This window comes from Panthera onca, chromosome C2 (assembly GCF_046562875.1).
Source record: "Panthera onca isolate mPanOnc1 chromosome C2, mPanOnc1 haplotype 2, whole genome shotgun sequence".
Taxonomy (NCBI): domain Eukaryota; kingdom Metazoa; phylum Chordata; class Mammalia; order Carnivora; family Felidae; genus Panthera; species Panthera onca.
The window spans coordinates 158080429-158104770 of NC_138347.1; the positions used below are offsets into that span (position 1 = coordinate 158080429).

The window sequence follows — 24342 nt, forward strand, 5'->3', positions numbered from 1 at the left end:
AGTATGGTCCCCTTGTCACCCTGCCCACGTCTTTCAGCGAGAAAGAGGCTGGGACATACACGGATCAGTTACGTTTGATGAGGGGCACCCAGATGGGAATGGTGGGATTAGGCCTGTCCAGCCGCAGCACCCACGTTCCTAACGGCTGTCTAGTGCGTGAGCCAGCTTGGGCTATTTCCACCCTAACCAGAGATGCTCAGGAGAAGTTCAGAGGACCCAAATTCCAACAGTCCCTTAATTAGAACATTTCACATTTTGGGGCGCCTGATTTTAGCTCAGGTCGTGATCTCGCGGTCCGTGAGTTCGAGCCCCGCATTGGGCTCTGTGCTGACAGCTCAGGGCCTGCTGCTTCGGATTCTGTGTCTCCCTCTGTCTCTCTGCCCCTCCTCTGCTTGCCCTCTCAAAAATGAATCTCTGTCTCTCAAAAAAGAATAAATGTAAAAAAAGAGAAAAGAACAATGCAGAGTAACGATGTCAACGTGCTATTGTGTGCCTTCCACTGTGTGTTTCACGACACCCGTATCCGGGGGTTTTGTCTAGAAGCATTCCTTCAATGAAAAGTGCCATTCCGGGGCGCCTGGGTGGCGCAGTCGGTTAAGCGTCCGACTTCAGCCAGGTCACGATCTCGCGGTCCGTGAGTTCGAGCCCCGCGTCAGGCTCTGGGCTGATGGCTCGGAGCCTGGAGCCTGTTTCCGATTCTGTGTCTCCCTCTCTCTCTGACCCTCCCCCGTTCATGCTCTGTCTCTCTCTGTCCCAAAAATAAATAAAAAATGTTGAAAAAAAAAAAAAATTTAAAAAAAAAAAAAAAAAAAAGTGCCATTCCTTCCCAGGCCACCACGAGGCTTTTCAGGGACGCTGGGGCCCCCTTCCCTGGTGCCCTCAGCAGCACAGCTTGTCTCAGATTCTGGGCGCCTCTGGATCTAGGACACTCATTTAGGTCTGATCGCGTTGGGAACCTGATACATAAAACTGCGAGACCCTGAGTCAGGATCACCGAAAGCTGGGTTGTTCAGTTCAAGTGAGCAGACTGACAATTAGCCAGAGCCAGGTGCAAGCCGTGGACAGGGTGGGGAGGACCAAGTGAGGTGCAGCCCGTGCCGAGGGCCTGAAGGGCATCGGCATTGACGACGTGTGTCTATCCATAACACACGCCTGTGGCTTTATAACATGCGATGGGAGGTCCAGGAAGGGAGGAGAGCTGGCCAGCAGACATGTGGAGAGGCCTCACGGAAAGGGTGGCATTGGAGACAAGATGGAAATGCGCAGTAGGACTCAGACTGGGCAAAGACTTCGGGGGAGGGGTACTGCAGGTGGGAGGCAGGGAGGCCCCTTTGGGACTTTGAACAAGGTCGGGCTGGGGCGTTTGGGGGCCTGGAGCTGTGTTCCACGTGGGCTTGGGGAGAAGCAGACATCTTAATTCTGTAGTAACAGAGCCAACATTTCGTAAACCACCCAGCACTTTATTACCTGATTTAGTCTGCCCCCCACCTGTGGAAGCAGCTTTCCTCATCCCCGTTTCGCAGGTGGAGAAACTGAGGCCCAGAGGGGCTAAGGGACTTGCTCAGGCAAAATAAGGAGAGAAACCACAGGAAGTCCTCGTGGTAGTTGCCCCCCGCCCCATCATGGGGAATCAAAACCGGTCACAAAAGCAGAGGTTGGAAGCCCTGAGAGCTGGCCCTCAGCAGGCATGATTGGGGTGTCTTCAGGCTGCATCAGGCTCGGAGCCCACACCCTGCGTGGTGTTGGCGGTGGGGGTGCCTTTGGGACCCACCCAGGCCCCTGCCTGGGTGGCACATTCAGGGCAGGAGAAGAGCCCATTCCCTCCCCGCTGGCTGCCTACACGAGTAGGCAGAGGGAGACGAGGCATAGCAAATTAAAACAATTGAAGTCACATCACTTGTGCCTCTTTGAGGCACGCGATAAATACATAAATACTTGAACCTGCTATTCTGACTCCAGCTAATATGTTTTAACCGCAGTGTGCGGGCTCTGGAAAGCAGCTGTGAGGAGCAGGGCAATAAATTGGATTGTAAAAGCACAGGATAGAAAAATGATTGCAGCATTTTTACAATTACCTGGTTTGCCTGGGTCTACGGAGGAAAGCGTGCTTTCTCTTTGTACTTCTGCGGTAAAAATGGATCCAGCCTCGGTCCGTTTCATGATTGTGTCATCATAATCCGGCCTGTATTGACTGCTCAGCACTCAAGCAGGACTCACACCTGCCCGGCCCACAGGCTCTCTGGGCTCTTAGAGGAGTCGCCGGGGGCACCGAGGCCAAGCACTGTTCCAAGCGGGGGGGTGCCGCCCCTGGGGAGCCAGGACCCCCACCCAAGCTGTCCAACTCCAGAGCCTGCTCCTCTCAAGCGTGCACGTTTTACTTGCCTCCACCTTACGGCGAGGACAAGGGAAATAGGTCAGTTTTCTTGTTTTAAGCCGCATGTTCTTGTCACTCCTGAGGGATTGAAGCAGTCTCGGGGCCTCTGAAATTCTGACCGGAGCGGCCCGGTCCCCTCCGTGTCCCAGCATTTTGCTGTTTCTCTGTCTGCCTGCACATTCTTGAGAATCTCACAAAAGTGAACTTAGATCCATTGTACCAAGTACAAGCTGCTTTCTATTTTTTGCTCTCCTACTTAAATTTTCAAAGAATCTAAAATAGCAGTTGCCATTTTTTACCATGTTCTCTTCTGAAATATTTAATTCTTCCTCGGGCGGTTTAACATTGCGTTGCCCAAGGATTAACTTCCATTTTTGAAGAGAGTCTATTAGCCGGGAGAGGCAGAAAATGCATTTCACCGAGTGGCAGGGACGGGGGCTGGGAGCCCACACAGAGAGGAGCGGGAGGCCCACGGCTTTGCCTCTCTGGAGGTGCTTGCCCCTCGGCAACACCCAGACCAACTCCCTTTATTCAACACATACTGATTTTTTAAAAAGCAAAGTTTCCCTGCAAAGACCAGTTTTGAGGGGATTAATACGCAATGAATACCGACCCACGAACCGTGGCTTCATGACCCTAGCCAAAACCAGGAGCCACCCGGGTGTCCCTCTAATGGTCTATTTCTTAATGGCTCCCAGAGAAGACAGGAGGGAGAAAAGCAGGAGAGAGATTTCTGCCTTTATATCGAAGGTCCTCATCAACAGCTTAATTTCTCCCTCTTAGGTGATTAAGTCGGGTGGTGCCAGTCTCAGGTGACTCCCAAGCTTGTGCCTCTGTCTCTCCTTGACCTTCGTCTGCTCCCCTTGGACGAGACCTAAAAAGTTTGAAGGTTGTCTGCCCCCGAGGCGACTTTGTCCGGCAGCCTTTTGTGGAGAGCTCGGTGCTTTGACTGCCTTCATCCATGTGTCTTCCCTTTCTTTCTGCTCTCTTCAGCAAACCACACCTCATACAGTTTCCGGGGTGTGTAGTTTTTTTTGTTTCTTTGACCAAAAGTGTCCGAACTCACTTACCGTGGGGTAACAGAAGAAAGGGTTGGTTTCTGCCCTTAATCCAATTCCCTTGGTTTTGGGGGGCACCCGGCTGGCCCAGTTGGTGAGATGTCTGGCTCAGGTCATGACGTCTCCGTCGTGAGGTCCACATCGGTCTCTGCACTGAGTGTGGAGTCTGCTTGGGAGTCTCTCTCTGCCCCTCCCCCACTTGCACGCACTCTCCCTCCACATAAATTTTTTTTAATATCAGTTGGCTTTTATTTTTGTAAATACTTTTTTATTTATTTTTGAGAGACAGAGTGTGTGTGCGAAAGGGGGAGGACCAGAGAGAGGAGACACAGAATCCGAAGGAGGCTCCAGGCTCCGAGCTGTCACCACAGAGCCTGATGAGGGGCTCAAACTCACAACGAACCGTGAGATCATGACCCGAGCCGAAGTCGGACGCTTAGACTGAGCCACCCAGGCGCCCCTAAAAAAATCAGTTGATGTTTAAAAGAAAGGTGTCTGTGCCGTGATGTTGGAGATGTTCTCGCCGGGTCAACACGGGAAAATGTAATTCTTGGCCGATTAACTATAAGGCTGATTTCCCCAAATCCAGATTGGGTAATGATGAGTCGCTAACCCTTGTCAACTCTCATTTTCTTTCTTTTTTTCTTGATAAAGAAAATGAAAGGGGCCGTCAAAAAATTAAAAAGAGACCATAAGGATCCCATTTTTATCAGGGTTGGCTCCCTCGAGACACAGAGGGTACCTCCTGTTTTCCCCTTTGCCTCAGGCCCGCTGAGTTAGAACCCAGGGGCCGGCTGAAGCCCGGGGGGCACGACCAGTGCGCGGGGCGCCCCACAGGGCTGCCCAGCACGTCCGTGTCTCCCCGCCTCCTCGTCTTGGGATGGCTGGCCCTCGGGCTCCCATGGCCTCTCTCCCCACAGTCACCACCCACAGGATGACCTGTAAGATCTCTCCCTCACGGAGGGCTCAGACCTCGCTGCCCGTGAGAATTACCTGGGTGGGGGAGCTTTTCGAAACCCTCTCCCCAGACCGGCCCCACACCGGTTGAGTATCTGGGGAGAGACACAGGCATTGATCGGGGCTTTTCCCTAAACAGTGCATGTGAATCTCTGTGCAGCATAGTTTGCAAACCACTGATGTCAGAGCGCTCCCCAAGAAAGCATTCGCAACCATACCTGCCTGAATCCTAGTCCCCACTTGCTTAGTAGACTCTCCAGGTTTTCCACACTTTTCCCATTTTTTTTTTTGACACATTTCATTTTGCAGCTCCATTTCCCCTCAGCACGCCGGCACAACCTTTGATGGTCTCGCTTCTCACCAAGAAGATGGCTTAAAGCTTTAAGCAGTACGTGACCTTATACCCTTCCAACTTCGTAAATCTGGCTTTTAACGGTAGTAACAAAGACCTCACAATTCCACTGTGGTTATTTTGCTGTACTTCTGATTTTTTTTTTTTTTTTAATGAAAGCAAGGATGTGCTTTGGCTTTGCTTTGTAAAAGATTATAACTTCTGTTCTTTTTTAAAAAAAAAAAAATTTGTTTAATGTTTATTCTTGAGAGAGAGAGAGAGAGAGAGGGAGACACAGAATCCAAAGCAGGCTCCGGGCTCTGACCTGTCAGCACAGAGCCCGACGCAGGGCTCGAATGCATGAGCCATGAGATCATGACCTAACCTAAAGTTGGAGGCTTAACCAACTAAGTCACCCAGGTGCCCCATAAGTTTTGTTCTTTTAATTAAGGATGCCTTTGGGGGCGGAAGATTCCTTTATTCAATTCTCCCACCAGAATTTTTTTAGAAAATCAGCTCAGCTCTTCCACAACTAGAATGTTGGGTCTCTAAATTATAGCTGGGCTTTAATAAATATCTGCCAATGTTTTAAATTTACATTTAGGGAGAACACATGTAGAGTTGAGGTATTATGTTAAGCAGGAAGAACAAAGAGAAACAGCCATCATTGCAAATAGGCATTGTTTTTATAAGACTGTAACAAATAGCATGCCTTCTAGAACACATAAAAGCATGGTATAATGGGAGGCAAAAATCTCTGGTTCAGTTTCTGACTCATCTCCTGTCTAAACATGAAATCTTAGGTATGATATTTCATTCCTTGAGATTGTTTTTATACTGCGTACCTCGCAGGGCCATTATGTGCTTTTAAAGAGATACAGGTAGAGGCACTCTGAAAAGCCTACGGTGCTGTGTGATGTAATGTAAAACGAAAGTGTTACTAATGAAGCTTTCACTGTCTGCTGTGGTCTTTTTGCACATGGGTACAATGTCTGCACTAAAATAGGCACATTCAAGCCGTGATCCAGCAGAAGATCAGAAGTTAAAAGAGAAATTAATAAAATGGATCACTTTTCAGTGCGTCTTCCCTGCGATGGGCAGGGGCGTTTACAGCACCACCTGCAGAGGGCAGTTAATTAGTTGAGACACCACAATCATTGAAGACGATGGTTAAAAAGTGTCGTGTTTGGTGCTTCACTACAGAAAGGCAACAGAAGTTGGGAAAAGAAGGATTCTCAAGTAGGTAGGTACTACTTACATAATATGATTTTTATAAGGTATTTTAAGAATTTCAGAATCTTGAAAGCCACCTGGACTTATTTCCTATGGAACATGCATTTCTACCCTGTGGTTGATCGGCGTATCTGTTCAGAGACAACCTGGAACATGCCGTGGCACACGGTGGGCGGGTTGCTCCCCTAAACCCCTCACCGCTGGGTGCACCACGGGCTTCCTCCACTCACCGTCTTTCAGGACAGCAGAGGCAAGACATCGGGGAGATTCCCTCATCTGTATGTATATTTGCTTGTTTTTACATTATGCGTGTATTCTAGTTTTGAGAAATCATTAAGATGAGGGGCGCCTGGGTGGCTCAGTCGGTTGAGCGTTCGACTTCAGCTCAAGTCATGATCTCAGCGGTTCATGGATAGGAGCCCTGCGTCGGGCCCTCTGCTGACAGCCCAGAGCCTGGAGCCTGCTTCGGATTCTGTGTCTCCCTCTCTCTCTGCCCCTCCCCCGCTCCCTCTTCCCTCTCTCTCTGTCTCTCAAAAATAAATGAACATTAAAACCTTTAAAAAAATCATTAAGATGAGGACGAACCTCTTTTGGAATGATGGAGGTAGAAAGGAACGAAAAATGTAGCCCTTTAGTCTGTGTGTTTCTGCATTGTTTATAAGATCTCTGTTTTCTCACCTCCTTCCAACTTCTCTTCCCATCTCTGTCGCATCTCTAGAAAGAACCATCATTTGCCATGTAGTCTTTATGTTTCCAGAGGTTCACCATTTATAATCATGTTCCTTGGACAACAAAAATGGACTCTTTAACAGAAGTATTCATCTAGTTCCCAAATATTAATTGAGAGCCTACTATGAATGAGTCACTGTTTAGGTGGTAAAGATAAAATACCCGAGAATCAGTAAGTTCCCTGATCTCAGATAGCTTGTATCCTAACCTTTAGTAACTTTAAAAAAAAAAATGTTTTTTCAGGAATAGTTATAAATTCATAGAAAGCTGCAAAGATACTACAGAGAGGTCCTAGGCATCTTTTATCCAGTTCCCTCCCCCCACCGCCCACTGTGGTGACATCTTTTTTTTTAAATTTATTTTTTTAACGTTTATTTATTTTTGAGACAGAGAGAGACAGAGCATGAACGGGGGAGGGTCAGAGAGAGGGAGACACAGAATCTGAAACAGGCTCCAGGCTCCGAGCAGTCAGCACAGAGCCCGACTTGGGGCTCGAACTCATGGACCGCGAGATCGTGACCTGAGCCGAAGTCGGACGCTTAACCGACCGAGCCACCCAGGCGCCCCCGCTGTGGTGACATCTTACATAACCAATAGTATATTATTAAAACCAACCATACAAAATCACACATGTGGATTGTGTGCCCATCAGCACAGTCCAGATGGAGAATTGTGCATCACCCGGGGGTCTCCTTCGTCCGTGCTGCCTCTTTGTGGTCCCACACACCCCACACCCCCTTCACCGTCTTGAACCCCTGGCAGTCACTAGCCTGTTCTCCGCCTCTGTAATTCTTACCATGTTGAGAATGTGACATAAATGGAATCGTTCATTATGTGAAGCTGCTAGTTGCTTTTTTACCCAGTATAATGCCCTTGAGACCCATCCACATTGTTGTGTCAACAACTTGTTCCTTTTGAATGCTGAGTAGTATTCCATGGCACAGGCGTGCCCCAGTTTGTTTTGCTGTGTACTTTTGGGGGGGACGTTTTGGTGGTTTCCAGCTGGGGCTACTACAAGGAAGACTGCTACAAGCAATTGTGTACAGGTTTTTGCATGACCACAAGCTTTCATTTTTCTGGGACAAATGCCCGGAGTACAATTGCTGGGTCACATAGCCAGTGTATGTTTATTTTTTGATGAAACTGCCAGACTGTTTTCCAGAGTGGCCGTGCCATTTTACGTTCTCGTAGGCAGTGTATGAAAGATTTCTCCACATCCTCTCCAGCATTTTGTGCTTTCACTATTTCTTTTCTGTCTGTACTGGTAGGTGTATGGTCTCAATGTGTATTTTCCTTTTTTTTTTTTTTTTTTAATTTATTTTTGTTGTCAAATTGGTTTCCATACAACACCCAGTGCTCATCCCAACAAGTACCCTCGTCAATGCCCGTCACCCACTTTCCCCTCTCCCCTACCCCCCATCTACCCTCAGTTTGTTCTCAGTATCCAAGGGTGTCTTATGGTTTGCCTCCCTCCCTCTCTGTAACTTTTTTTTCCCTTTCCCCTCCCCCATGGTCTTCCATTAAGTTTCTCAGGATCCACATATGAGTGAAAACATGTGGTATCTGTCTTTCTCTGCCTGACTTATTTCACTTAGCATAATACCCTCCAGTTACATCCAAGTTGTTGCAAATGGAATGATTTCATTCTTTCTCACTGCCAAGTAGTATTCCATTGTGTATATAAACCACATCTTCTTTATCCATTTGTCAGTTGATGGACATTTAGGCTCTTTCCATAATTTGGCTATTGTTGAAAGTGTGGCTATAAACATTGGGGTACAAGTGCCGCTATGCATCAGCACTCCTGTGTCCCCTGGATAAATTCCTAGCAGTACTATGGCTTGGTCGTAGGGTAGCTTTATTTTTAATTTTTTGAGGAACCTCCACACTGTTTCCCAGAGCGGCTCGATGTGCGTTTTCCTAATGAATAGCTGTATTGAACATTTTCTCATGTGCTTATTTGCTCTCTGGGTATCCTCTTTGGTGAAATGTCCATTCTTCTGTCCGTTTTCTACTTGGATTGCTTGTTATTTTAATATCGAGTTTAGAGAGTTCCTTGTATAAACTAGATAATAATCTCTTGTAGGCTACCTGGCTTCCAAATATTTTCTCCCAGCCTGTATAGCAGAATGATTTTACTTTGTTAAAGTCCGATTATCAACTTGTTTTCTTTTATTGTGTCATGCCATATCTAAAGATTCTTCGCCTAGCCCCAGATCCCAAAGATTTTCTCTTAGGGTTTTTTTTCTAAATTGTATGGTTTTACATTTTATAATTAAGTCCATTGTCCATTTTGGGTTAATTTTCATGTAGGGTGTAAACTTCATTTGGTTTTTGTCTATGGGTGCCCAGTGACTCCAGCACCATTTGCTGAAAAAGCCATCCTTCCTCTACTGAGTTACTGGTGCACCTGTGTCGAAACTCAGCAGGGCAATAATATGGAATTAGATGAGTTCTCTGTTCTTTCCAGTGATCTGTTTGTCTCTGCCCCCACTGATACCACAGTCTTGGCTACTGTGACTCCACACCAAGTCTTGAAACAGGCAGATTGATTTTTCTCATTTGATTCTTTTTCAGAACTGTTTTAACTATTTTAGTACCTTTACCTTTGCAGAAGAATTTTAGAATAATCGTGTCTAGGGGCGCCTGGGTGGCTCGGTCGGTTAAGCGGCCGACTTCGGCTCAGGTCATGATCTCACGGTCTGTTCGAGTTTGAGCCCCACGTCGGGCTCTGTGCTGACGGCTCAGAGCCTGGAGCCTGCTTTGGAGTCTGTGTCTCCCCCTCTCTCTGTCCCTCCCATGTTAAAGCTCTGTCTTTCTCTGTCTCTCAGTAATAAATAAACATTAAAAAATTTTTAGAATAATCTTGTCTATACCTACAAAATATAGGGGTTTTTGTTAAGAATTGCATTAAACTTATATCAACTTGGGCAGAATTGACACATTCACTATGTTGAGTTTTCAAATCCGTGAACACAGTATGTCTCTCCATTTATTTAGATCTTTGATTTCTTTTATTAGCATTTTGTGGCTTTCAGCATCCAAGTTGTGTACAAGTTTTATTCGGTTTACATGTAAAATTCCTTTTTTTGAGTAGTTGTAAACGGTATTATATATGTTAAATTTAGCACTCACTAATGTACATTGCTAGTATGCAAAAAAAATACGGTTGATTTTTGAATGTTTTTATATTTAGTATTCAGTGATCTTGCTGAACTTCCTTACAAGTTCTAGTTGTTTGTGCATTTTTGTTCTGTTTTTGTTTTTAGATTTGCTGGGATTTCCTTTTTTTTTTTTTTTTTTTAACTTCCATTTTTGAAGAGAGTCTATTAGCTGAGAGAGGAAGAGAGAAAGGGGGAGAGAAAGAATCCCAAGCGGGCTCTGCATTCATAGTGCAGTGTGAGTGCAGAGCCTGAAGCAGGGCTTGAGCTCACGAACCAGGAGATCATGACCTGAGCCGAAACCAGGAGCCAGCTGCTTAACTGACTGAGCCGCCCAGGTGCCCCATAGATTTGTTGGGATTTTCTATGCAATCTCATGTTATCTAGAAATGGAGACAGTTTTCTTGCTTTCTTTCTGTTCTTTATAAATTTCTTTTGTCTTGCCTTATTGCCCTGGCTAGAACTTCCAGTACTGTGTTGAACAGGAGTGATTAGAGCAGACATCCTTGCCTTTTCCCATCTTAGGCGGGAAGCATTCAGTGTTTCACCATGAAGTATAATATTACCTGTACGGTAGTTTGTAGATGCTTTTTATATCAGGTTGAGGAAGTTCCTGTCTATTCCTGTTTTTCTGAGTGTTTATATCAGGAATGAGTGTTCAATGTTGTCAGAGCTTTTTATGCATATGTATGGTTGTGTAATTTTCTTCTTTAGCCTGTTAATATGAATTACACTGGTATGTGAATTTTGAACCCTCTTGACCCCTAGAATAAACCCCACCTGGTCATGGTGTATAATTCCTTTTATATAGTGCTGAATTCTATTTGCTAATATTTGTTAACGAGTTTTGCATTTTTATGAAGGATATTTTTTTCTGGTTTTCTCTTTTATCCTGTCCCTGTCTGGTGTTGTTATTAGGATAATATTGGCTTTATAAGATAAATTAAGAAGTATTTCTTCCTCTTTTGCTCACTAGAAGAGAAAGTGTACAATCGGTGTTAATTCTTTACTAGACTTCTCCCAGGAAATCATGTGGGCCAGGAGATTCCTTTCTTGGGAGATTTAAAACTAAAAATCCAATTTCCTTAATACTTATAGGGCTATTCAAATTGTCTATTTTATATTGGGTGAGCTTGTGGTAGTCAGTGTTTCTTAAGGAATTGGTCCACTTTGTCTAGTTGCCAAATTTATGTGTATAGAGTTATTCATAGAGTTATTCATATTTCTCTTACTATTCTTTTGGTGCTTTCAGGGTATATAGTAATTTGTGGGGTTTTTTTTTCTCTTTTGCTTTTTCTTATTGAAGTCTTTTTCTTATTAAAAGATTTGTTCATTTGCCTGATCTTTTTGAAGAACCAGATTTTTGTTTTTCATTTCCTTTATTTTTCTATTTTCAATTTCACTGGTTTCTGTTCTTTCTTATATCCTTTCTTTTGCCTGCTTTAGGTTTGTTACTCTTCTTGGGTTCTTGAGTTTAGATGATTATTATTTAGGACTTGTCTTTTCTAAAACAAGCATTTTAGTGCTACAAGTTTCCCTCCTGGCACTGCATTAGCTGTGTCTCACAGATTTTTGATATGCTGGGTTTTGGTTTTTTTTGTTTTTTTTTTGGTTTTTTTTTTTTTTTTTTCATTTTAATTCAGTTTAGCATGTTTTATTTCTCTGGAGACTTCTCTCAACCATGTATCGCTTGGCAATCTTCTGTTTAGTTACAAGTGTTTAGACTTCCCTTTCTGTTATTTATTTCTGGTTTCGTGTGTGTGTGTGTGTGTGTGTGTGTGTGTGCGCGCGCGAGTGAGTGAGTGAGTGTGAGTGAGGGGGGCGGTTTGGCTCTGGGTATTGCTTTTCTTTGAATATGTTCTACAGGCATTTGAAAAGAATGTGTATTCTGCTATTGTTGGGTGAAGTGTTTTATAAATGTTGATTTGCTCTTGATGGATGATGTTGTTGAGGTCCTCTCTGTCCTTGCTGATTTTCTGGTTTTTTCTATAAACTTTTGAGACAGGGATGTTTAAGCCTCCAATTATAATTGTGGATTTCTCTGTTTCTTCTTTTAGTTCTATCCGTTTTTGGTTCTTATATTTGCAGCCCTCTTGTCTGTTGTATTTTCTTGATGGTTAGACCCTTTTATCATCATGTGATATCTATCTCTGTCTCTGGTAATTTTCTTTTCTTTGAAGCCTACTTGATCTCATATCAATATAGCACTCCTGCTAGCTCTTGCTTTATTGCATGATATATCTTTTTCTATCCTTTTCCTTTTCATCTATCTTTATTATTATACTTGAAGTGAATTTCCTGTAGACAGTATATAGTTGGGTCATGTTTCTTTATTCACTCAGCCAATCTCTTTTAATTGGTGTATTTTATTTAACTTAAGTATTGGTGTGTTAGGACTTAAGGTGGCCATTTTATTTTTCTTTTTTGCTTTTACTCTCTCTTTTTATTTCTGTTTTCTTTTTCTTGTCTTGCTCTGGGTTACTTAAACATTTTTTAGAATTTCATTTTGATTTATGTGTAGTGATTTTGGCTGTGTGTTTTGTAGTGTTCTGGCTAGATATGACATTGCAGGTAGCTATGTGTGTGTATGTGTGTATGTGTTGTCCCCGTCTATTGTGTCTGTGTTGCACATGTGTGTGGTTATCACAGTCTGTTGATGCTAACGCTTTACCAGTTTGAGAGAAGTAGAAAACCTTACTTTCCTTGGCCCCCTTTTACCCTCCCCTGTTTATAATGGAATTTGTCTTAAATGTTTCCTCTATGTACACTTATACAACCACATCTGACACTGTTAGAATTTTATTCAACCATTAAACATAATTTAGAAAATTCAAGAACTCAAGAGGAGCGACACATTGTATTTCCTTGGTCTTCCTTATCCACTTCTCATATCTGTATCTCTGAGATGTGCAGGTGCAGAACAGATAAGATACCTTACATCTAGGCACCTTGCTGATCGATTTTCATAGTTTTAGCCATTTTCAAGTCGATGGTTTTGGATTTTAATGACAACAACCACATACTTTGAAACAAACTGTTTTCTCTTCCTTTGCAGTGTTTATTCCTCTCTCTATTTTCCAGTCACTGCCTTGCCCAGGACTGCTGGTGTGGTGTGGAAAGGCAGTGATGACGATGGGCAAGCGTCCCTCTCTTGCTTCTTTTTTTAAATTTTTTTTTTTTTTTTCAACGTTTTTTTATTTATTTGTGGGACAGAGAGAGACAGAGCATGAACGGGGGAGGGACAGAGAGAGAGGGAGACACAGAATCAGAAACAGGCTCCAGGCTCTGAGCCATCAGCCCAGAGCCTGACGCGGGGCTCGAACTCACGGACCGTGAGATCGTGACCTGGCTGAAGTCGGACGCTTAACCGACTGCGCCACCCAGGCGTCTTGCTTCTAATTGCTCAGTGTTAATAGATCATTTCGTAGGTTTCTTTCTATATCCTTTATCAATATTTTCTCTGAACTGAGCATATTAAGAACTTTTTATTAGGAATTGATGTGCAGTTTTATTAAATGCCGTTATGACTTCATCAAGATGCTCATGTGTTTTTTCTCCTCTGAAATGTTAGTGAATTGAATTTTATAATAGATTTTTCTAACATTGAGTCTTCCTTGCATTTGTTGGATAAACCCTCTTTCTAGGTCATAGTGTGTTACTCTTTTAAGACACTACTAATTTTGATTTGTTATTATGTTTAGAATTTTTGCTTATGTATGCATTAATAAGATTGTGCTCCTAATTCCTGCTATACACTAAACTGACGACCTCTTTCAGGTGGGACACGTGTTCTCCATCCCGCACTGCCTTAGACCACTTTCGATGGTCATTCCACCAAATTAATACCAAGTTCCCTATTAAATATTAAATTTCTTACTATTAAATGTCTTGGCTTTAATAGGCATTTTGAGTTACTGAATTCTTGTCTGCACTTTGCTATTTTAGTGTCATTCTATCCATTTTTTTGGCATCTAGGTTACACTAGCTTTATAGAATAAATTGAGAATCTTTGCGTATTTTCTATGTTCTGTAGAAATCTGGCACAGGGATTAATATGTACTTCAAAATTTAAAGGTTGTTAAAGTCAGGGGAAAAAAGTAAATGGTAAAAACATCTGGGCCTGGGACCCAGCTGATAAGGGTTAGAAACAAGTAGGGGACCTTTGACTCCATTTCCAATTTTCTTTTCCTATAGTTACTGATCTTTTCAGGTTTTCTGCCTCTTGTTAAGTCATTTTAATAGTTTATATGTTTCTAGAATATTATTTCTGTTTTCGATTTTGTTTCAAAACTTTTTCAAATTTATTGGAATTCATGTGTATTTTCTCTAGTAATTTTGAAATAACATCTATGTCTATAGTTACATCCTCTTTAGTATTCATAATTTTGTTCTGTTTACCTTTTTTTTTTTATCAGACTGGTTTCTTTTATCGGTCTTTAAACATCTTTTGGTTTCAATAATCAAACTGACTTACTTGTTTTCTATTTCACCATTCCTGGTTTTGTCTTTATTGATTCCCTTTGTTCTACTTTGTTTAGCCTTTTTTTTTTTTAATACTGAGATGATTGTTTAGTGCATTTTCAATCTTTGATTTCCAAATGCATTTTAAACTTAGAGCCCCTCTTTGATGCACCCTGTAGATTTTGAGCTGAGTGCCCTCATTATGATTCATTGCCATACACTCACTAATTTCAGCTTTGATTTTCTTTTATAAATTACTCTCGGGTTAGAGTTCCAAGAGACCTGTAACATGTATCTGTTCAAGGTTTTATTGAGATTTTATTTGTGGCCAAATACTTGATCAGATTTGTTAAGTGTTCCATGGAAATGTAAGCATGTTTTCTGTTAGATGAGAACTGAGTTTAATTATGAAATTAATGTAGTTTGATGATTGTGTATTCAAATCATCTAAAGCCTTGCCTGTATTTTTGTCTACTCAAGCTGTCAATTTTTGAGAAAGATGTGCAAAAGTTTCCCCCTATGATCACGAATTTAATAGTTTCTGCTTTGCATTTCTAACACTTGTTACAAAGATCCATGCTGTGTTTTTCAGTGAAAAAAGTTTGTGACTATTATTATCTTCTGGATTGAATCTTTAATCCACATAAAATATTCCCTTGCTTTTGGCCTTGTAGTCTATTTTTACCTGGTATTAATATTGAATTTTTTGCTTTTTTTAAATTGAAGAATAATTGACATACAAGTATATTAGTATATTAGTTTCAGGTGTACAGACAATTCTGTACATTACTCAGTGCTCATCATGAGAGGTATAATAACCATCCATCAGTACACAACATTATTACAGTATATTTTAATTCTGTTACTTATGCTGTACTTTTTATCTCTGTGGCTTATTTATTTTATAACAGGAAGCTTGTAACTCTTCATCCCTTCACTGTTTTACCTGTTCCCCCTGCCCACCACCCCTCTGGCTATCACAAGTTTGCACTCTGTCTGTATCTAAGAGTCTGTTTTTTTGTTTACTAATTTGTTTTGTCTTTTTATAGATTCCACATATAAGTGAAATCATACAGTGTTCATCTTTCTCTGTCTGACTTATTTCACTTAGCATAACACTCTCTAGGTCCATCCATGTTGTCACAAATGTCAAGAGCCCCCTTTTTCATGGCTGAATAATATACCATCACACACACACACACACACACACACACCCCCCACATCTTTATCCATTATCTATCAACGGACACTTGGGCTGCTTCCGTATCTTGGCTCATATAAATAATGCTGCAGTAAACATAGGGGTACATATATCTTTTTGAATTAGTATTGTCATTTTCTTTGGGTAAATACCCAGTAGTGGAATTACTGCCTCATATGGTAGTTCTATTTTTAATTTTTTCAGGAACCTCCATACTGTTCTCCAGAGTGGCTGCACCAGTTTGCATTCCCACCAACAGCGTAGGAGGGTTCCTTTTTCTCCACATCCTTGGCAACACTCATCGTTTCTTGTCTTTTTTGATATTAGCCATTCTGACAGGTGTGAGGTGATATCTCATTGTGGTTTTGACTTGCATTTCTTTTTGCTTTCTTTTTGGTAGCACTTACTAGGTTTATCTCCAGTCATTCAATTTGGTGCCATTTAAAAGGTTTTGTAACTGGGACGCCTGGATGGCTCAGTCGGTTAAGTGTCTGACTTCATCTCAGGTCATGATCTCACGGCTCGTGAATTTAGCCCTGTGTTGGGCTGTGTGCTTACAGCTCGGACCGTGGAGCCTGCTTCAGATTCTGCATCTTCCTCTCTCTCTGCCCCTCCCCCACTCTCTCTCTCAAAGATAAATATTAAGAAATTTGATTTTTTTTATATTTATTTTTGAGAGAGAGAGAGAGAGACAGAGCACAAGTGGGGGAGAGGCAGACAGAGAGGGATACACAGAATCTGAGGCAGGCTCCAGGCTCTGAGCTGTCAGCACAGAGCCTGACGCGGGGCTCAAACCCACAAACCGTGAGATTATGACCTGAGCCAAAGTTGGACGCTCAATGAACTGAGCTACCCAGGGGCCCCTAAACATTAAAACATTAAAAAAAAATGTTTTATAACTAACAGCTCAGTTCTACATATTTCCCATCTGAAAGTCTATCTCTTAAAATAATTAAATTCCTTGTATTTATTATAAATATGTATATATTTAGGCTCATCCCCATCATTTATTTTCATTGTCTATTTCACATGCTTCTCATAGTTTCTCTCCGTGTCTTCCTTTTCTTTGTTGTTACAACATTTTCTTCTTTACCTTTGGTGCTTTGTAAGTTCTACATCCTATTTGTTTTTTAATATTTATTTTTGAGAGAGAGACAGAGTGCAAGCAGGGGAGGAACAGAGAGAGAGAGGGAGACGCAGAATCCGAAGCAGGCTCCAGGCTCCGAGCTGTCAGCACAGAGCCTGACGTGGGGCTCGAACCCACGAATCGTGAGATCACGACCTGAGCCTAAGTCAGATGCTCAACCGAGCCACCCAGGCGCCCCCTACATCCTATTCTTTAGTTGTTTAAAGCGTTGAGTTCTCACCATTGACAGGAAAATATAATTTTAATCAGAATTTGTTAACTCCTCCCCACAGGACAAAATCTGTAGCACAATTTTATATGTTTTTAACTTCTAAGGGTTCTCTCTTGCTCTCCGATGGCTCTGTTTTCACAGTAGCCTATTTTGGTCTCATCAGTGTAGCGTCTCTGGTGATAGTAATTGTGTGTGTGTGTGTGTATGTGTGTGCGTGTGTGTGTGTTTGTACGTTCTGTTCTCTGCATTGGAGTCCAGTTCAGGTTATTTTGATCTTTCTCTCTTGTGCAATTGATTTCCTCAAAGGTCTCATAATTCTTGCCTGCCTATTCATATTTTAAGGGCAGAAATATGTGGATTGGTGTTTCCACTGCACGTCCCTTCTCTGAAGGAAAGATGGCCAAGAAGCACATGTCCATTAGTGAGGGGCTTGACAGCAGATTGCCCTTCAGAGTGCCTGGGAAGAAGGCAGCCGGGCCAGCCGGGACCCCCAGGGAAGCTTTGCCCTGAGGTGGAACAGTTCCCCGCAGCCCACGTCTGGGTAGAGTGGTATTTCTCTTTTCCTCTCCTTCTCCCCGACCCAGTCTGTTGAGTAGCTGTGCTCTAATGTTCTAGACTCAGTATCCAAGAGGACAGCCCCATCCTAGACCAATCTCCAGCCTTCTTTCGGAGCCACTCCCATAGCATACCACATCCAGCCTTCTATATACTGGGGAAAAGCCGGGTCTGAGGGTGTGGCGGCTATCTTAAAACTAATTTCCATCGTAAGTGTTCCCAACAACCTGCCCTCTCTCCACATTTGGATTTTTTCCAGCTCCCTATTGGAAGACTGTCTTACCTCTGCCAACCCTAGTGCTAGGTTTGTTTGGGGTAGTTTTCACTATTTTCATTTTTCTATCAACCTACCCCGCCTATCAATACACCTGGGGTGCTGATGGTGCCCTTTCTCTGCTGTTAAGGATTGCTTTTCCTTCTTGGTGAGGGGAAGAAGACCTATGTGCTTGGTGTGCCGCTGTGAACCACAAGTTTAAAGAGGGTTTAGGATGCCACAAACAGGTGGCTTTTGGAGTGAGAAAAACAAGTAACTAAAATATTTTTAATCTAAGTAATTCCAAAAGAAACATCCCCCTTTCCGGTATGTGAACGTCGAGTCAGTAAAACGTGAGCGTATGAATAGTGTTTATCTGCCACAAGAATGAGGTAGTCAGGCCTACTGCCCAGTGGAGGTTGGGGGTTGGGCCGTGTTTGCATTGGCAGGATTGGTCGTGTCCACTAGCCGCCTCTATTAAAATGTAACTATTAGCAAATGAAATTAAATACTTCAGTTGCCTAGTAACTAATCCAATCTGAGAACGAAGTAAAAATAGAAGAGATAAATTTAGAACTTTTAGGCCACGTGCCAAGCAAAATATTCTTGCTCGTATCCTTTTGATCATCTGCCATTTCAATGGAAGGAAGGATATTTTCGTGTCAAATAGGCAACGTTTGTGTTGACCTTGCCTGCGAGAAGTGAATACCCCTTGGCGACTAAAGGTATACGAGAGATAGGCTTTCCCAAGGACCTCTGGCCACACGGGCCCCCCAAATTGCCAAGGAGGGGCGGGAGCAGGAAGTGGCTCTGATTAACTACTAGGAATTTATCTTTCTGACTTAGTTAAAAAGCCAAAGGGCATTATGTGATTTAAGCCACATTGTAAAACCATCTGTGTTACCCATTTCCATATAAAACAAAAATACCATTTTTCCTCCCAAAGCAGCTTTGAGCAAGACAGAGCAAATTAAAACAGTTCAAGATTATGTTGTACGTGAAGTAATTACTGGGATCGTATAATATTGGAGTTTAAAGAAATACCCTGGTAAATAAATTGACACTAAATGTGATGTCAGTTACTTCAAGTATGACTTTTTTCAGACTCAAAAAATGACAAAGAAGATCTCACAGTTGCCTTTATTTACAGGTGACATGGTTCAACATAGAAAGCAAAAAAGAAAATGAAAATGTATTCCTTCCAAAATAAAAAATGTAAAACTTAAAGCGGCATTGTAAGAACAGTGCAATGAAACCCCCAGGTACTCTGGACCCAGACTGATTGCTTTACCCCTTTGCTCCCCTCCTTCTCTCATACACACACACATGTACACACACACCCATACATATATGCATGCACGTCTTTTCCCCAAGCCATTTGAGAGTTAGTTTATCTTCAAATATTTCAGGCTGTGTTTCCTCAAAACATCGCCAAATACAGTTATCCAAGTCAGGAGATTGAAGATTGATATAATGTCATTGTATCGCTACAGTTGTGGTAGTATTGTGTTGATGAGATGATACAATACATATCTAAATTGTGCTGTTTGTCTCAGTAATAGCCTTTGGAGCAACTTCTTTCCTTCATCTGGGATCCAGTCCAGCAGTGCTCCTTGTGTCTGGCTGTCATGTGTCTTTGATCTTCTGTAATCCGAAACAGTTCCTCAGCCTGCCTTGTCCTTCCTGGCATTGGCATTTTTAAGAGAACGGAAAAGGTCTCTCATTTTGGGTGTTACTGATGTGTCGTCATGATTAGATGAAGACACAGTTTTCGATCAATAATTGCAGCCTTCTTTTGGATAATCTTTCTTAAGAGGATCAGGATCATCTAGTGGCAAATGGCCAACAGAGCTCAGAGCCCTGTCACCCCACAGTGTGGCTGCGTCAGGCATGGCTTTTGGCTGAAAGTGACTGGCAGACCTCACTGCCCAGGCAGTGTGTGCCAGGGCTCAGCCTCCGCTCTGTAGTGTCACCACTGAGCACACAGTAGGCATTTTCTGACACAGTATCCAGGGACTCATTCAGAATAGGAAAGCAGCCATTTCAGCCTGAAACCTGTTGTCCCTCCCCTTTGTAAGTGTTTCAGAGATACAAAAACTCATGAGACTAAAGGCCACTACATCAGCAAAATCACTTAGGCTATCCAAACATTCTTCCATCGCTGATAGTTAGCAAGTTACACTTTTGATTTTTTTTTTTAATGTTTATTTATTTATTTTGAGAGAGGCAGAGAGAGAGAGGGAGAGAGAGAATCCCAAGCAGGCAGGCTCCATGCTGTCAGCACAGAGCCCAATGCGGGCGGGACTCAATCCCATGAACCAGAAGATCATGACCTGAGCCAAAATCAAGACTGAGCCACCCAGGCGCCCCAGCAGGTTACATTTTTAAACTGAAACGTTGGCTGAAGAATTGAAAGGCTGAGAATTATGAGTGAACATCACTGGCGATGCAAAAAAAAAAAAAAAAAAATTGTAAACAAGACTTAGAAGAGATGGTCACATTCAGTCCAGTGAATTTGGGATAAAGGCTGCCCGTCTTAGGTCTGAGTCTTGGTGCATACTTAGGTTGTCAGTGATGAGTCAGGTTAGGGAAAGCTTTTGTGGCAAATGCAGCATGTGTGTGTCAGTTTATGTTCTTTACACGTGGTTGGATCTGGAAGATGAAGTGTTCAAAGAACGGCTTCTTGTCCTTGGAACTGAAGAGGTTTGTGTCTGTCTTACAGGGCACAAGGCTTCCGCTGGCGTGCACCATTCTCACCTGTTCCCACAGGCACGTTATAAATTCTGAACAGCATCACGCAGTTTGCAGCCTCTGTGAGCTCTTTGCTTAGTGCCTGGCTTCATTCCTTTCAGCGTCTCTTCCCTTCCTCCCCTTCCTGTCTTTCTGCAGTCACTTCCCGTCTGTAACAATGCAGACCTGGGACATCATCATAGATAGGTAGCAGTTGTCTCTAGGCTGTGATGCCCGGGTCTTGAGGCTTCTAACCGTGATACTTAGTGCATCCTTCTAACTTACAACTCTTATCTTAGCCCTAATTCTGAGCTTAGGTTCCCTCCTGCTCTTTTTCAACTTTGATGAGAATCTCCGAACCTGCTTCCTCATGCCTGCTCTATGCAGAGCCAGGGGTACTGCCGCCATCAAGGGGGGCGTGGGCAGTTCTATAGAACATCGCTTCCCACAAGTATGTCTTGAGTATCTATTATATGCCAGGAGCTAGAGACACAGAGGTGAACAGCTCCGACCTGAATCCCTACTCACGGGGCTTACGGCCAGTGGACGGTCCTGTGTCACACTGGTAAATAAAGCTGCGGGCGCATGGTTGCAGCTGGTGACAAGTGCTGTAATGAGAATCAAACAGGCTAATGTGAAAAAGAGTGGGAAATGGTTCGGGCGCTCACCCAGCTCCCCCCGGTGAATGTCCTCTCTGACTGTGGGTTGTGCCCTGATGCTTCTCTGCCCGGGCTGCCTGCCTGTTCCATCTTTTCCCTTGGGCTGGATCCAAGATGGGTATGGGGGGTGGGTGCCAGCAGGGCCCCAAGAGCTCCTTAATGATGATCTATAAGACATGCTAGGTCATTTGGAGTTTCCGGGAGACAAAACAGAGTTGTGTGCATCTTATCAGCAGAACTGGATCAAAGAACTGAGAAAGAGTTCATTTTATAACCTGACCAATTACTTACTTCCTGAAGAAAAAGACTTTTAGTTTGTTCAAGCGGAAGCGAATAGGGCATTGTTATTTGTTTAACGTCATTTTTATATGACAAAGAATCAGAACTATGTAGAACAGATTTAGAACAGATACTTATCTTTCTAGCCATTATGTGCCTATACTGTGTAGTTCATTCAAATGATTTGCTGCAATTCTTGGCAAGTAATTACCATTCTGTTCACATCTGCCCCTAAAATTGGACCGCATGCAAGTCTCTCTTCTAGTATTTATCTTACAAATCAAAAGGTGACAGACCGAAATTATGACTGGAAACCAGGTAGGTGTTATTTTCCTCACACCTTATGAAAAAGGTCATACCTTTGGGCTACTAAGGTGTGAGTTTTTGGAGTGCATCGGGGTAGGGTAGCCTGGACTGGGAATGAGGCAGAAAGAGCTACATCTGTTCAGGGCTTGATTGGTAACAAGCCCCAGGCCAGCCTGACTGGTTCTTCTCCTCTGGTGTCAGCCTGAGATCTTGTGTTATAAATGTAGCTGTGAGCAGTGTTCTAGCGTATGTGACTGGACAGAACACAAACCCTTCCTCACCCTGCTCTGTGCAAAGCCAAGGGTATTGCAGAGATCAAGGAGAGAGTGGGGAGCTCTGCACAATGGATGGTTTCTTCCCATTCATTGATGCACCTGCTCATTCGACAAGTTTGTCTTGGACATCCGTGCTTGACCTGGGCCACTCACTGGCTGGGGCTTGGGAGTGGGGGTGGGGGACAGGGGTGGGAGTGTGGAGCCACTTTGATACCTGTGGTGGGACAGAACAACAACAGCCAGCCAGGCCACCGGTCCACCTGCCTTCACGAGGTGGAGGCTTCCCCATTGCCCCCAGCATGAACCTCAAGGTTTTGGCACCCTTACCCTGACATGGGAGCTGTGGGCTGCTGTGGCCTGGGACCAGAATCCCCAGGACTCACAGTTTGAAGGGGTCGGAGCCACCCGGAGAAGCGCTGGCTGAGGACACGAAGGGAGGACATGAAGTGTTTCTCTCCTTTCCTTTCCTCTGCTCTCAACTCCTGATTCCAAAATCCTGGGAATGGCAGAGGCCGGTGGAAGGGCTGAAATGAACATCAGCCAAGATGGGGGACAACAGAGGCCTCTCTGGAGAGACTTTGGTCCACCTGACCCTCACCAAGCTCAGCCAAGCCAAGCCAGAAGCTTGGAAACAGAAAGTTCACCAAGAAGCAGAACTCTGAAATGGCCCCGGGTGCAGATCCAATCACCGTAAAACACGACACAGCACAGAGGGCTTCTCTACCCTCCTCACACCCGGACAGCCGCACTCTGCAGCGTCGGGAGGTTGGTAAACGAAGCCGAAGTGTCCCTGTGAGTCCCTGCTGACCCAGATTCTCCACCCCCCCCCCCCCCCAGCCTCCATTGCACAGGTCTGCTACCGATTCTCCTTCTCCCGGATCCCTGTGCCTGACCTGGGCCGGCGGCAGCACAGAGAGTGTGGGCCGCTCACGCTGTGCCTCGCCCCAAGGCAGCCTCCTAACTAATCCAGGGAGACAGACCAGAGCAAAAATTAAAAAAAAAAAAAGAAAGAAAGAAAAGAAAAAATAACGCTCCATCTCTGAGAGCCTTGATTTTTATTTATTTATTTACTTCTTTAGTTATCTATTTCTGATACGGTGTGGAAGCATCCTGAAAGATCCAAGTGCCAACCTGAGGATCCGACGAAAACGAACCTTAGTGGCCCACGCTCTACATGCCGCGTGGCAATGGCGACTGTCCCAATCCGGCAGGGAGAGTCGTTGTCCCTTGGTAATTATGCGCATCCATTAGCATGGCATCCATTCTTTGTCAGAAGCGTTCGGGGACAGTCTTCTGCAGAGAAACGCACAGCTCATGTGGTCTGCAGTTAGTCAGACGCCACAACGGACCTTCCCCTGGGAGATGCCGCCGATAACACCGTACGAAAGGCGGAGTCGCTCGGGTTTTGTTGGTGTTTGCTTGTTGGTGTTTTTAATCTCAGACGCCGGCACAGAGGCAGGGTGTCTGTGATAATTTTACTGACACCACCGACAAAAGCTTCACTCATGAAGGAAAATTAAACGTTAAGATTTCGTGGAAGATGACGGTGGGGTGGGGGCCGGTGAGCCGCAGAAGGTTGGGAGGGATGGGGAAGTGTCATTTCCTTTCCTTTAGGAAAGAAAAATACGGGGTGAGCCATAAACATAGCTTCATTCCCAAGCTGGCAATTCTTACACTTAATATGTTTTGTCAGGCAAGTCTTCAATACAGATTAAAATGAAATGCCAAGTAATTTCCACCTCTCGGCCGCTCATGTCTGCGAACAATGGAGAATGTTTTGATGAATGTCAGTTAATGGCACTTGTGCGCTTATAGATTTAGTCACAGCAGCAAGGACTAAGGAATGGGGGACAGGGTGGGGGGGGGTGCTGTCTGTGTGTGGAGAGAGGAGGGACAGGGAAGATTCTTCCATAATCCCTTTCTGACTGATTCGGTTCATGACAACCCAAATTGAAAGTGAACCAAAGACAAAATCAGGCCAAGATAAGGTGACCCTTTGTTGTTAATGAGGCTCAAAGCATCAAAGATGATTTCCAGAGCTGAGTCGGCTCAGAGGAGGAGTTGTGTGCATTCCAGATGCTTCGTCAGGCAGATTCTGTTTCCGTGGGAAGGAAGGGGGCAGCTGCATTGCTGGGGCCAAGCCTCTGGTCCGGCTGACGTCTTTCCCGCAGGTCTCGACAGTTGTACCTGAGTCGGTCCCCTTCCTCCTCGGTTCTGTCCTGACAGAAACCAGACACCGCAGAACCCACAGGCTGAGTGCTGTTCTCTCATTTCTCCCTGCACATCGCTGCCCTTGCAGCTTTGCATCCTGAAGCCCCGGTGTGGGGTGAATTTGAAGAGCAGGACAAAAACGAGCACCAGTGGAGTTCTGTCCCCCAGGGACTTGGGTCCTCATCTTCCTCACGAAGATCCTTTCTTCAGC

The 24342-nt window shown here is 44.0% G+C and overlaps 1 protein-coding gene across 9 annotated transcripts in view; it reads left to right on the forward strand.

Moving 5' to 3' along the window:
- The window catches only part of LOC132682848 (uncharacterized), a 127349-nt gene that overhangs the window by 81595 nt on the left and 21412 nt on the right, over positions 1-24342 (forward strand). The window contains exon 1 of one of the 9 annotated variants that reach the window (XM_060638058.3): positions 5733-5963. The exons of the other annotated variants lie outside the window; for them this stretch is intronic. The gene's annotated coding sequence lies outside the window, so the exon portion shown is untranslated. Of the gene's footprint in view, positions 1-5732; positions 5964-24342 lie in introns of those variants that run through there. 9 annotated transcript variants of the gene reach the window in all.